The sequence below is a fragment of the Notamacropus eugenii genome, chromosome 4, assembly GCF_028372415.1.
Source record: "Notamacropus eugenii isolate mMacEug1 chromosome 4, mMacEug1.pri_v2, whole genome shotgun sequence".
Classification (NCBI taxonomy): domain Eukaryota; kingdom Metazoa; phylum Chordata; class Mammalia; order Diprotodontia; family Macropodidae; genus Notamacropus; species Notamacropus eugenii.
Window position 1 is genome coordinate 287,092,123 of NC_092875.1, and position 13,380 is coordinate 287,105,502.

Below are 13,380 nucleotides of genomic sequence, written 5' to 3' on the forward strand. Positions count from 1 at the left end.
GGCCGATATTGCGCATGACTGAAAGGCACCGTATTTAAAAGCGGTAAAGCGGCGGGCTTTCAAGTGGGAAAAGAGTGATTTGTGGGTGTGCGTGCCTAGGGCTAGGAAGAGGGAAAGGAAAAAGGGAATTTAGTTGCCATGACGAGTTTTCGGAAGATTGAGGACTGAGGGGAGTAGGGGAGCCTGGTGAGTGGAATGTCACCCGGAATGTTTTCCTAAGCGGGGACTTCTCGGGCTCGAATGTATTTGCAGTTTGTCTGGAGGAGCGCCCCCTGGCGGTCAGAAGAGGCCTCGGTAACTCCTGCCGCGAAGCTCGAGTGTATGTATGTTTGTGAAGATTTAAAGGCTCCTTAATAGAATTTAAGCTCCGGGAGAGCGGGGAGTGTTTCACTATTTCTTTGTAAGTCCACTTTGTTTTGTTTTTTTTTTGCAGGATTTCAAATTTGGTAAGCGCTTAATAAATGCTTTTTTTTGAATTTATTCATTAATCCTACTTGACTATTGATAGTTATCGTATTTTAAGAATAGCTTTATTTTTAAAAAATATTTTAAAAGGAATTTTCGTTTTTTTCTTTTTCTGTGATCGATTCGTCTTAGATACCATGGCAAAAGGCAGTGCACATGGACAGTTGAAGGAACTGGATGTTAAAGAAGTGATGATTTTGAGAATTTTATATCCTTACTGTTTAGCAGGGCTTTGCACTTAATAAATGCATTTCATTTATTCATTAAGCCTACTTGCATATTGGTACTTATAGGATCATTTTGATAACAGTTTTATTTAAAAACCATTTTTTCAGTTTTTTTTTTTTTGAGTGCAGCTGATTTGACAGATACTGTGCTGCAAGGACATTTGAAGGAATTGAATCTTGAGGAAGTGAAAATAAAATTTTGAGTGTCTTCTATTTGTGCGTCCCAGATGGTAGAGTGGGGCTGGATCTGAACCTCTACTGTAAAATGGGACTGGACTGTCATTAATAAGCAAGACGTACTAATGAATTTGGTTGACGTTGACCAACAAATCCTGTAGTAATAGCATCTTGATCCTGTAATCCTACCTCAGAGAAGAGTCTTATAATTCAGTTCACCAAACATTTATTAAGGACCTACTATGTGCAGAGCAGTATGCTAGGTGTGGCTTGTCATCCAGACTGTTTGAAAACTTACTGTGAGGGAGACAGCCAGTTCTAATTCTGTTTTTATTTTGACCCCAAGCCTGCTTCATTTTAACTTCATTTTTCCACCTTCTGGAGCTACAATAACAGCTAGCATTTAAGCAATGTTTTAAGGTTTGGCAAGTGCTTTATTATAAGTTATTCCATTTGAGCCTCATTCACCTTGTGAAGATGCTATCATTATCCCATATCACAGGGGAGGAAACTGAGGTGGTGATGTGCCTGAATTCACACAACCAGTTACTGTCTGGGGCAGGATTCAAACTCAGGTCTTCCAGGCTCCAAGTCCAACACTATCCACTGTGTCACCTAACTCATCATGTTCTTTTGTGGGACCTCCAGAGTTGAGCATCTCTCCTTATGGGCTCTGGCCCTTTTGTCTTAAAATTGCAGAAAAGTGGATCTGGAAGGGACTGCTGATTATACAGTACATTCTCATTTTACAGATAAAGGAAGGTGTTGAGAATGGAGGGGGAGCGGTGTAAAGTGCCGTGTAACCTACTATTCTAAGGACTGCTAAAATTTGACCATCCACTGTATCTATAGGAAACTTGAGTTCATTTGAGGTTGTCAGTATTGTAGAAGGTTCTCTTATTTGACTCTCACTGCCATGTATATAGCATGATACCGACTGCCAGCCTTTGGAAGTAGTAGCAGCCTACCTCAGTCCTTGAAAAATAGGAAGCGCTATACAGATATCAGCTGTTAGGATAGTCTTGTGAATTTGGTTACAGTCCTTCCCTTGAATGTTTATGAAATGCCTGTGTGCCTGCTGGGTCTTGTGTGGAATCCAAAGATTGAGACGTTCCCATGTTCATAGAGCCAAAGGCAGCAGACATAACATTGCAATACAAGGCAGAATGTACAGCAAGAACTCCATGAATGGTTCCTTAGCTCAGGGGAAAAGGTGAGAGCGCGTGACAGGGAAGAAGATGGCCTTGGAAGTGGGTTAGGGGTCCGAGGTGAAGGAGGGGGCACCAGCTTCGCCTCTGAGATCCCTTCTGCTTCTAAATCTAAGAATTCCTGAAGTGGTGCGGATGAGCATCTAAAGGCCCACCCTGGGGCAGAAGAAGAGAAGGAGAAATACTGGCATGAAGAAAGTTCCCGTAGTTCCGGTGCTTGCGGGATGTTCTCGGGTTACCGCAGCCCGGGAACTGAGGAAGGAGAGGCAGCAGGGAAGCCTCCCGCGCGCCAGGGGGCGCAAGGCCCTGCCCCACGCAGCTTCTCCCTGGGGTAGGGGCGCCTCCGGCCGTTAGCAGAGGCGCGGGGATGCTGCTGGAGGCGGAGGAGCTGTCACTGGCAGGGGCTCGTGGGCAGAGGTGGTGGCACCCTAAAGCCCGTCCGGGCGTCTTCCTCCCTCAGTAAGAGTCCGCCGGGGTCCAGGGAGAGTTAGGCCGGCAACGGCTGTCCGGCCTGAGGCTCGCGACCCTGTGTTGGAGGGGAGTGGGGGCTCCTGGCCTGGCGGCCCGGGGCAGTCCCGGAGCCGGCCGGGCCTTTGGGCTGGGGTGCGGCCGGATTTGTTGCCACCTGGTTGCCTGACAACGGTGCCCGGGCTTCTTCCCGAGGCGGTGCAGGCGCAGCTGCAGGAGAAGCTGCCGCTCCGCGGCCACGACTGACCCAGGGACCCTCGGCCCGAGTCTCGTCTGTGCTTCTGCCGCCTCGTGGGCCACCCCGGGCCGAGCGCTGGGCGGGGGAGCGCAACGGCTGGAGCCTTGGAGAGGCTCCTCGGGGACCAGCCCGTGGGTGCGGACCTGGCTCCGCTCGGTCTGATGGAAAGCCCGGCGGCAGTGTCGTGACAGGAATGGCCTCCGAGAGGTGCCCGACCGGTAAGCGGCACTTTGATAGGACAGCGGAGGCGCTGTCAGGGCCGGACTGGCGCAGAGAAGGTTCTGGCAGCGACGCGGGGTCTGGGACCAGCGGGGCACCGGAGCGGTGGGCCTGTGGAGGAGCCCCGAAGGGGCAGAGAAGGAGGCAGGCGGCGCTTAGGGGTTTGTGTATCCTTAGGGATGGGAGAAACCCGCAACTTCGGGGGAACTCCAGCCGTTTGTGCGGAGAGGGCTTCCCAAAGGGGGTTCTTCCAGGAGGAGGGGTGAGCTCTGGAGCTAGTTTTATGACAACTGCGTGATACAATGGAAGAAGCATCCGCCGTAAACGTGGAAACCCTACTTAACTAGCCCTGCCTAGTCGTATGTCTTAGCTGAAGATGACCTCCCGTGTGTTGGTTATGTCTTCTGTAAGATGGAGCTGTTGAGACTGAATGATTTTTAAGATCCCTTTCAGCTCCGAGATGCTCTAATTCCAAAGTTGTGAATGTCATTATGTGGAAATGTTCATGAACTTTTATCTGGAGGCTTGCTCGTAAGTTGGAAACTAGGAATAGAAATTCAAAGTGACCTGGGGTTTGGATGAAAATTTCTGTTTAAAGGCTGTTAAATATATTTCACGGCTGCTTCAAGGTGTGGTAGATAGAAATTTCTGTGATTGGAAGTATTCTGCAGAAGTACCAGATCATATATTGGGTTATAGAAATAACCGGAGGAAAATAATTCCTTTATTGGCTCAAATATGTACAGTAGCATTTTTCTAAAGTATAAAAGACTCCTTAGACTGGCGTCTATGATAAGTCCTCCATAGTAAATCTCCCATCTACCTTTCCAGAAAGAGTTCTGAATCTGGAGTGACGGAAACAGACTTCAGATCCTGACTACTATACTTCTTGTTTGACCTTGGGCAAGTTATTTAACCTATTTTCTGGTTCCTTCATCTGTAGGAAGAGAGCGTATTGGACCAGATGATCTATAAGTTTACTTCCATGTCTTCATCTGTGATCCTATTCCCCTTCTCCATCTCTTGAATTCTTACTAAACTGGGCTATTCCCTGATGTGTAATTCTGCTGCTTCCTATCTCCTTGCTCAGGTTGTCTTCCTTACCTCCTTACCTCTACTGAAAGCCTTCTCTTTTTTAGGTTCATCCCCTCACCTTTTTTTAGGGTACTTTGAATCTTCATGTTTCTCAAAAGTCTTTTGCCTCTTGTCTTATACTTATTAGTGTACAAATACCCCCTTTGTGAGTAAGTTTTAAATTCACAAGGGTAGGAACTGTGTTTTCAATTTAAAAAAATCTCATTGCTTAGCAAAATGCTTCCTACATAGTAGGTATGCAGTAAATGTTTAAATTAAGGAGAGTTCTTTCTGTGAAGATCTATGTGTTCCAGGTCTTTTAAATAGAGGGGAACCTTGTATATGTGTATCCTTTTCAGTACTGACCTTTATTCCAGGAGACTTTCAGGAATGTGTTCTTGGAACTACCCAGACATCAAAGTGTGCCAATATATATTTTCTGAAGCTAGTTTGAAAAATACATTAGCCAGTAGCAATCTATTGTATGTAATTGAAGTAAGGGGGAAAAGAAGGAATCACAAAATCATAGATTTAGTGCTTGAAGGGTTTTTTCAATACTTTCATTTCGGAGATGAGGAAACTGCCTGAGAGCTGAAAAGACTTGCTTTAGGGTCACATGGTAGTCAAACAAAGGTCCTCTGACTCCCAGTCCTTGTTCCTTCCACTGTATTTTACTTTTGCAAGTACCTTTCTTTTCTGATACTTGGGTACTTGAAAGATCTTCGATTCCATTAGTGTGGGCACTTCCAGCATTGATGCAGGCTGAAATGCCTCTATAATTCAGTACCACAAACTCAAGAGTTAATCTGACTGAGAAATTCATTACCATACATCCTACCTGGACTTAGATTTTTCCTTAACAATAGGTAAGTGTTCGTTGTTGGACCTTTGAGAGAACTGTGGTACCTTCAATGAGGAGTGCTCCATAATGGGGGCTCAAAGGAGGACTTTAGTGGAGATCTTTCCTAATATATAGTTATTTCAGGAATATAATTTAACAAAGTAAAAATAATATATTACATTAAAAAATTTATTGCATATCTTATTTATTTTTATTTTTTTAATTAAATTTATTTATTTAACTTTTAACATTCATTTTCACAAAATTTTGGGTTACAAATTTTCTCCCCTTTTATCCCCTTCCCCCCCCAAACACCAAGCATTCTAATTGCCCCTATGACCAATCTGCTCTCTCTTCTATCATCCCTCTCTGCCCTTGTCTCTGTCTTCTCTTTTGTCCTGTAGGGCCAGATAGCTTTCTATACCCCTTTACCTGTATTTCTTATTTCCTAGTGGTAAGAACATTACAGTTGATCCTAACACTTTGAGTTCCAACTTCTTTACCTCCCTCCCTCTCCACCCCTTCCCTTTGGAAGGCAAGCAATTCAATTTAGGCCAAATCTGTGTAGTTTTGCAAATGACTTCCATAATAGTTGTGTTGTATAGGACTAACTATATTTCCCTCCATCCTATCCTGTCCCCCACTACTTCTATTCTCTTTTGATCCTATCCCTCCCCATGAGTGTCGACCTCGAATTGCACTCTCCTCCCCATGCCCTCCCTTCTATCATCCCCCCCACCCTGCTTGTCCCCTTATCTCCCACTTTCCTGTATTGTGAGATAAGTTTTCCTACCAAAATGAGTGTGCATTTTATTCTTTCCTTTAGTGGAATGTGATGAGAGTAGACTTCATGTTTTTCTCTCACCTCCCCTCTTTATCCCTCCACTAATGAGTCTTTTGCTTGCCTCTTTTATGAGAAATAATTTGCCCCATGCAATTTCTCCCTTTCTCCTCCCAATATATTTCTCTCTCACTGCTTGATTTCATTTTTTTTTTTTAAGATATGATCCCATCCTCTTCAATTCACTCTGTGCACTCTGTCTCTATGTATGTGTGCGTGTGTGCATGTGTGTGTGTGTGTAATCCCACCCAGTACCCAGGTACTGAAATGTTTCAAGAGTTACAAATATTGTCTTTCCATGTAGGAATGTAAACAGTTCAGCTTTAGTAAGTCCCTTATGACTTCTCTTTGCTGTTCACCTTTTCATGGTTCTCTTCATTCTTGTGTTTGAAGGTCAAATTTTCTTTTCAGCTCTGGTCTTTTCATCAAGAATACTTGAAAATCCTCTATTTCATTGAAAGACCAATTTTTCCCCCTAAGTGTTATACTCAGTTTTGCTGGGTAAGGTGATTCTTGGTTTTAGTCCTAGTTCCTTTGACTTCTGGAATATCCTATTCCATGCCCTTCGATCCCTTAATGTAGAGGGTGCTAGATCTTGTGTTATCCTGATTGTATTTCCACAATACTTGAATTGTTTCTTTCTAGCTGCTTGCAATATTTTCTCCTTGACCTGGGAACTCTGGAATTTGGCCACAATGTTCCTAGGAGTTTCTCTTTTTGGATCTCTTTCATGCGGTGTTCTGTGGATTCCTTGAATATTTATTTTGCCCTCTGGTTCTAGAATCTCAGGGCGGTTTTCCTTGATAATTTCATGAAAGATGATGTCTAGGCTCTTCTTTTGATCATGGCTTTCAGGTAGTCCCATAATTTTTAAATTGTCTCTCCTGGATCTATTTTCCAGGTCAGTTGTTTTTCCAATGAGATATTTCACATTATCTTCCATTTTTCCATTCTTCTCTCTTTGTTCTGTGATTTCTTGCTTTCTCATAAAGTCCTTAGCCTCCATCTGTGCCATTCTAATTTTGAAAGAACTATTTTCTTCAGTGAGCTTTTGAATCTCCTTTTCCATTTGGCTAATTCTGCTTTTGAAAGCATTCTTCTCCTCATTGGCTTTTTGAACCTCTTTTGCCAATTGAGTTAGGCTAGTTTTCAAGGTGTTAATTTCTTCAACATTTTTTTGGGTCTCCTTTAGCAGGGAGCTGCTCTGCTTTTCATGCTTCTCTTTCATCCCTCTCATTGCTCTTCCCAGTTTTTCCTCCACCTCTCTAACTTGATTTTCAAAATTCTTTTTGAGCTCTTCCATGGCCTGAGCCCATTGGGTGGGCTGGGACACAGAATCCTTGATTTCTGTGTCTTTGCCTGATGGTAAGCATTGTTCTTCCTCGTCAGAAAGGAAGGGAGGAAATGCCTGTTCTCCAAGAAAGTAGCCTTCAATAGTCTTATTTCTTTTCCCTTTTCTGGGCATTCTCCCCAACCAGTGACCTGACCTCTGAATATTCTCCTCACACCCACCTTGCCTCCTGATCCTCCCAGCCAGCATTTGGGGTCTGAGATTCAAATGCTGCTTCCAGCCTTAGGGCTTTTGGCAGGGGCAGGGCTGCTATTCAGTGTGAGAATTAAGTTCAGGTGGTCAGGTCGGGGCAGGGCCGCCTCTCAGCTTCTATATGGGGGGGGGGGAGCCATGGGGGCACCCCACTCCCCTTTCGACCCGCCAAAGAGACTCTCTCACCGACCCCCGTCACCTGTGGGTGGGGGGGCTTGTGCCGCCGCTGGAGATCCCGTCCCTGAAGCCTGCTCAGATCTTTTCCTCTCAGTGCCGCGGTCGCGGCAGGGCTGCCCTCAACTCCCAGCCCCAGCACCCAGTCCACTGCGTGAAGAAGCCCCGTGAGAGGCTTGCAGGTCTCTTCGGAACAGAAATCTCCCTTGCTCCAATATTCCGTGGCCTCTGGGTGCAGAATTTGCCGTAAGTTGGTCCCCTCTAGCCGTTCTGTGGTTTGTGGGTCTGCATATCTTTTTAGTTAAGGGAAGAAATGTAAAATCCATCTGATACCAGGAGAGTGTCAGAATCTCAGGTAATTACAGATATATATTGATTGTGATTATAGCTTTAGGTTAAATCCCATTTCATCAGAACCGTGGTGTGAGTAAAAAAAATTGTAAAGGCCTAGCTGATGGCTTCATGTATTTCAAGTAATGTAGTATTAAATTAAAATAATTTGAACTACCACTTAAAAGTTTTTTTAAAGTGTGTTTTGATTAGTCTGTATTAATTATTGATTAATTGCATTGTGTGTATGTATTTTTAACCTGTCTTGCAAAATATAGGGTTGATGATGACATCTTGCTTATGTTGCTAGCAATATTTTATATGAGTAGGGGTATAAAATATGATTATCAAGTTTCTTATATTGGTGAGTTGTAGTTAATATTTACAGGCATAGTGTGTGTGTGTGTGTGTGTGTGTGTGTGTGTGTGTGTGTGACTATGGAGATGAAGGTGATAGTTTATATTTATATAGCATTTTACAGTTACAGAATGCTTAGTACCATGTAGAGTAGCGAGACATGTATATTCCTTATTTTTAGAAATGAGGAAGTTGAGGCCCAGAAAAATTAAATGAACTTCTCCAAAGTCCCACATTTATTAATTGGCAGAGTTGAGACCCCAACCTTGGACTTCTTACATTGAGTTCATTTCATCATGCTGCCTCTTGAGTTGGAGACCTTTGTTGAAAGGTAGCTGAGAAAAGTAGCAGAACTGATTTTCTTTAAAATAATTCAGTTAAATTACTAGAAGTATAAACTAGCCTGCCTCCTTTTTTGATCATGTTTTTCCTTTTTGATGTCTTACATCAATTTCTGCTTCTGAGTTCTCATTAATAATATATTAGAACTGGTTTACTTTCCCTGCACATCTTTCGGTTGCTTTTTCTGCCATTACTCATTTCTAATTTTCATTTTCTGGAGATGGTGATGGTTTATGATTCAGTCATAGACCAGAAGAATATTGCTGCTGCAAAGATGAGCTGTTATGTTAGGAGGCAGTTTTGGCTTGATGGAAGGTTTAGATAACTTTTTATATATAGTATAGTTCTTCCTTCTAGTTCCATAGTTTCCAAACTTTTTTATTTTGCATTCCATCGGTAAAATTTTTTGAGTATGCAACCCCAATAGATGCATATATATTTGTAGATTATATATGTGTATGTACTAGTGTGCAAATAATTATGTGCATTATTAAATTTATACAGAGAAATTAAAAAGGATGAGATAAAGAAGAAATAGTATTTCTCCAAGTGTTGATAGCCATTGCAGTTATAGAATGAAATGGTCACATCTATGATTTAGGAGAATCCTTTTGGCAACTGTGTGAGGCAGGGCTTTGAGACTGGGAGGATCTTGAGGGAGGGACCATAATTAGGAGACCTCAGGTGAGAAAGGATGAAGCTTTTGATTAGGTTGGTACAGAGAGAAAGGGCAGATTTGAGAGACATTGTGGAAATAGGAGCAATAAGATTTGGCACCTGATTGGATATATGGGGTTAGAGAGAGTGAAGGTTTCAGCGCCACACTCAAGTTTCCAACTGGAAAGGTGGTGGTACCCTTGACAGAAACAGATAATTCAGCTGAGTTGTGTATTTTGTCCTGGAGCACAGAACCTGCTCCTTCAAGGGGTCCTTGTTTAAACCACAGTGTAATCTGGGGTTTGTGGGTGTGGGTATGCTAGGGGAAGAGGAGGGCTATCTGCCCTGTGCAACTGTTGGTGTGGGTGCTTAACTTCCTGAAGGATGGACGGTCTACCAGACAGCAGGGAGAGGTTGGGGGGTTGCTCAGCCATGGGAAGGCAGTGGTAGGAAGGGGAATAGGGGACTTTTGGATAGATAAAGGACAAAAGGAATAGTTTGGTTGTTGGAGACAGCCCCTAAATCCATCAGGAGTAAAATAAATATGAACTATCTTCCCATACTTCTTGGTCCATGTACCCTTTGTGATCATGCCATGGCTCCTAGTTTGGAGACCAGTGTTCCTAGTAAGTTCTTTTTTTAATATCATTTTCTTTTTGTTTTAATGAACAAAAAAAATGAGTTTTACCCCCTAGTCTGGTACCATTCCCCCCTGATTCCCTTTGGAAAAGAAAAAGAAACACAAGCCTTGTAACAAATATGCATAGTCAAGCAAAACAGATTTCCAAATTCCTGTTTTGGCATGCATACTTCTATGGCATGCAAGAGAAACACCTTTTTGGAGGAGAGCCTTTAAGGTCAGATTTTTTTGGCATTAAACAAACAATAATAATAACAAACTTATATTTTCTACACTTCTGAGTCAATATGCGGTAAGATTTTTTTTTTGTATTAATACCACTTGTGAGTTTTTCCCCCATTCTTTTGTGTATCTTTTACTCATTTAGATAGCTTAAAAATTGGTGAGTGCCTTCAAAATTGCAGTGCTTTAGGCTTGGACTTGTATGTATTTGTTTTGGTCCTCTACCCTTCGTGAATTTATTCTTTTAAAGGTAATTTCTACTTCCTCATATAGCATAGTCATTGTTGATGAGAATAGAGTCCTTCAAAAATTTTGAGAAATCTGTACCATTTTGTATTTATTTCTTTACTGTCATCTATGAATTAAACTGAAGTGATCTAGTGTAGTTCGATATCCTGCTAAGCTTTCACATTTCCTTGCTTTCTGCCTCCCACATTGGTTGCCATGACTCTTCACTTGACAAAGAGCTTATGTTTTCTGAAAGGTGGTTCCTGGAATCTTTTGACTTTGTTGTTGTGGTGACTGTTTTACACCAGTTAAACTTGTCCGAGTGATGATAATTAGAATTAATGCTTTTATTTCTATACACTTTCCTTTTTTTCCAGTGTTAGTAGTTTGCTTAAATAGGTTATTTTACAATTATTTGTTGACATCTTTTGTTTTTATATCATATTCATTTTCAAATATACAAGCAGGAAAGGACTTTAGAAGTCATCTAGTCCAATCCCCTCATCTTACAGATGACAAAGCAGATGTCTAGAAGAGGTTAAGTAAATTGCCTAAGGGAAGTAAATTTTGTCACAGGTAGAGAGATCAAGTAGGATTTGAACCCAAGTCCTCTGACTCACGTGCTAGGATTTTTCCTCAGTATCATACTGTCTAGCAGTTATTGGCAAAGAAGCTGCAGTTATCTTCATGATGGCCCTTTCATTTATTCTTATAATTACAAGATGAGATAAATATATTATGAAATAATGTTTCTTGTTTTGGAGCATGCAATAAATCTGATTCCACCGATTCTTATTCTTGTTTGCATTTTTTTTTATTATTAAATTTATTTATTTAACTTTTAACATTCATTTTCACAAAATTTTGGGTTACAAATTTTCTCCCCTTTTATCCCCTCCCCCCCCAAACACCAAGCATTCTAATTGCCCCTATGACCAATCTGCTCTCTCTTCTATCATCCCTCTCTGCCCTTGTCTCCATCTTCTCTTTTGTCCTGTAGGGGCAGATAGCTTTCTATACCCCTTTACCTGTTTTTCTTATTTCCTAGTGGCAAGAACATTACTCGACAGTTGATCCTAACACTTTGAGTTCCAACTTCTCCTCCTCCCTCCCTCCCCACCCCTTCCCTTTGGAAGGCAAGCAATTCAATATAGGCCATATCTGTGTAGTTTTGCAAATGACTTCCATAATAGTTGTGTTGTATAGGACTAACTATATTTCCCTCCATCCTATCCTGTCCCCCATTACTTCTATTCTCTTTTGATCCTATCCCTCCCCATGAGTGTCGACCTCAAATTGCACTCTCCTCCTCATGCCCTGCCTTCTATCATCCCCCCCACCCTGCTTGTCCCCTTATCCCCCACTTTCCTGTATTGTGAGATAGGTTTTCCTACCAAAATGAGTGTGCACTTTATTCTTTTCTTTAGTGGAATGTGATGAGAGTAGACTTAATGTTTTTCTCTCACCTCCCCTCTTTATCCCTCCACTAATGAGTCTTTTGATTGCCTCTTTTATGAGAGATAATTTGCCCCATTCAATTTCTCCCTTTCTCTTCCCAATATATTTCTCTCTCACTGCTTGATTTCATTTTGTTTTAAAGATATGATCCCAACCTATTCAATTCACTCTGTGCACTCTGTCTCTATGTATGTGAGCGTGTGTGCATGTGTAATCCCACCCAGTACCCAGATACTGAAATGTTTCAAGAGTTACAAATATTGTCTTTCCATGTAGGAATGTAAACAGTTCAGCTTTAGTAAGTCCCTTATGACTTCACTTTGCTGTTCACCTTTTCATGGTTCTCTTCATTCTTGTGTTTGAAAGTCAAATTTTCTTTTCAGCTCTGGTCTTTTCATCAAGAATATTTGAAAATCCTCTATTTCATTGAAAGACCATTTTTTCCCCTGAAGTATTATAGTCAGTTTTGCTGGGTAGGTGATTCTTGGTTTTAGTCCTAGTTCCTTTGACTTCTGGAATATACTGTTCCATGCCCTTCGATCCCTTAATGTAGAGGCTGCTAGATCTTGTGTTATCCTGATTGTATTTCCACAATACTTGAATTGTTTCTTTCTAGCTGCCTGCAGTATTTTCTCCTTGACCTGGGAACTCTGGAATTTGGCCACAATGTTCCTAGGAGTTTCTCTTTTTGGATCTCTTTCAGGCGGTGTTCTGTGGATTCCTTGAATATTTATTTTGCCCTCTGGTTCTAGAATCTCAGGGCAGTTTTCCTTGATAATTTCATGAAGGATGATGTCTAGGCTCTTCTTTTGATCATGGCTTTCAGGTAGGCCCATAATTTTTAAATTGTCTCTCCTGGATCTATTTTCCAGGTCTGTTGTTTTTCCAATGAGATATTTCACATTATCTTCCATTTTTCCATTCTTCTCTCTTTGTTCTGTGATTTCTTGGTTTTGCATAAAGTCATTAGCCTCCATCTGTGCCATTCTAATTTTGAAAGAACTATTTTCTTCAGTGAGCTTTTGAATCTCCTTTTCCATTTGGCTAATTCTGCTTTTGAAAGCATTCTTCTCCTCATTGGCTTTTTGAACCTCTTTTGCCAATTGAGTTAGGCTAGTTTTTAAGGTGTTAATTTCTTCAACATTTTTTTGGGTCTCCCTTAGCAGGGAGCTGATCTGCTGTTCATGCTTTGACTTCATGTCTCTCATTTCTCTTCCCAGCTTTTCCTCCACCTCTCTAACTTGATTTTCAAAATTCTTTTTGAGCTCTTCCATGGCCTGAGCCCATTGGGTGGGCTGGGACACAGAAGCCTTGATTTCTGTGTCTTTGCCTGATGGTAAGCATTGTTCTTCCTCATCAGAAAGGAAGGGAGGAAATGCCTGTTTGCCAAGAAAGTAACCTTCTATAGTCTTATTTCTTTTCCCTTTTCTGGGCATTTTCCCAGCCAGTGACTTGACCTCTGAATATTTTCCTCACACCCACCTCACCTCCTGATCCTCCCAGCCCGTGTTTGTGGTCTGAGATTCAAATGCTGCTTCCAGCCTCAGGGCTTTTGGCGGGGGCAGGGCTGCTATTCAGTATGAGATTATGATCTGGTGCTGAGATCGGGGCAGGGCCACCTCTCAGGCTCAGTTCCCTCAGGGGGTTTATGCGCAGACCTTCCGCAATAGA

The 13,380-nt window shown here is 42.1% G+C and overlaps 1 protein-coding gene across 26 annotated transcripts in view; it reads left to right on the top strand.

Annotated features, from left to right (window-relative positions):
* CSPP1 (centrosome and spindle pole associated protein 1) overlaps window positions 1-13,380 on the top strand; it is a 143,011-nt gene that overhangs the window by 5,052 nt on the left and 124,579 nt on the right. For 20 of the 26 annotated variants that reach the window (XR_011966133.1, XM_072604743.1, XM_072604761.1 and 17 more), the window contains exon 1: window positions 2,866-3,001. The exons of 2 other annotated variants lie outside the window; for them this stretch is intronic. The gene's annotated coding sequence lies outside the window, so the exon portion shown is untranslated. Of the gene's footprint in view, window positions 1-4; window positions 320-2,422; window positions 2,537-2,865; window positions 3,002-13,380 lie in introns of those variants that run through there. 4 more of the 26 variants (XM_072604744.1, XM_072604756.1, XM_072604760.1 and 1 more) reach the window with 2 other exon arrangements.